General features: G+C 50.7%; 1 long non-coding RNA gene across 1 annotated transcript; it reads left to right on the forward strand.

Annotated features, from left to right (window-relative positions):
• Nucleotides 1-258: 258 nt before the first annotated feature.
• On the forward strand, nucleotides 259-399 carry LOC118564083. The gene is made up of 2 exons (XR_004931620.1): nucleotides 259-292; nucleotides 333-399. It is a non-coding gene; the product is annotated as an uncharacterized LOC118564083 (long non-coding RNA).
• The last annotated feature ends 666 nt before the right edge of the window (nucleotides 400-1065 follow it).

Genomic DNA, 1065 nt, shown 5'->3' on the forward strand with positions numbered 1-1065 from the left:
AAGCGGCGGTCATGGCGTCGTCGGCCGTTTTGTTTGTTTGTAATCACCGTCCAGGAATCGGTATATGTTTAATGTTTATTTGAAATGTTTTTGAGTAGGCTATCCTGGTAGCAGGGTATCATGTTAGCGCCTGCTGATAGCATATAAGCTATCATGGTAGCAGGCGCTTCATTATTAACATGTCGGCCACCAAAATACTCTTACCTGTTCACTACTTGATGTCGCTGGAATTGGGTCAGGATGTTCTTCGGTTGGGCCCTTTCCTCCGACAAAATGCTTGCTACATATGTAGGTGAATTTGGTAACTTTTTCCGGGTAGAACTGTTGTGTAGGCCGACCGCACCGGTGTACCCAGCGCACACATTTCTCCTTGGCACTCTTGCATTTCGGGAAAGTAATATAGAAAACATCCTTCTGTTAGGCTCAGAACAGGTGGACCCAGAATTCAAAGCAGACAAACCGTTCAAGTTTAACAGTTTATTAAGATCAGGTGCGGAGCGGGAGGCGTCAGCGTCTACAGCGGGATCCTCTGCAGAAGGAGACGGCAGGTTAGTGACCACGCTTATCTGAAGGTGTTTGTACACAAACGTGTCGGTCACTAACCTGGTCTTAATGTTCAGTTCAGTCCCAGTGGGTCCCAGCAGACGGGTCGTCAATTCGCTGCGGCGGTTGCTGCTCATGAAGTCCCAGCAGCAGGTGTTTCGGTGGTCGGAGGACAGGCAGGAGATCAGAACCGTGAGAGCAAACGTGAGCAGGATGAGCCGTAGAGCGAAGCCGAAGTCGGGGACGTGGTCGAAGGTCGGAGCCAGGAGATCAGAGAGCCAGTGAGGTACCGAAGGAAAATCCAGGACGGAGTCGGGTCACGGTTCCAGGTTCGGTACACAGGGCAGAGATCCAGCGGGTAGTCAGGACAGGCAGAGGTCAGATCGGGCAAACAGAATCAGACAGGAGTAAGCAGGCTCGGAGGTCGAAAGGCAAAACAGGTCAGGATCAGGAATCACAATTATAAACGCTGGAATGAGTCTCACACTTGGATCGAAATAAACTGGCACTGTTGCCTGGTCT

The sequence above is a fragment of the Fundulus heteroclitus genome, chromosome 9, assembly GCF_011125445.2.
Source record: "Fundulus heteroclitus isolate FHET01 chromosome 9, MU-UCD_Fhet_4.1, whole genome shotgun sequence".
NCBI lineage: Eukaryota > Metazoa > Chordata > Actinopteri > Cyprinodontiformes > Fundulidae > Fundulus > Fundulus heteroclitus.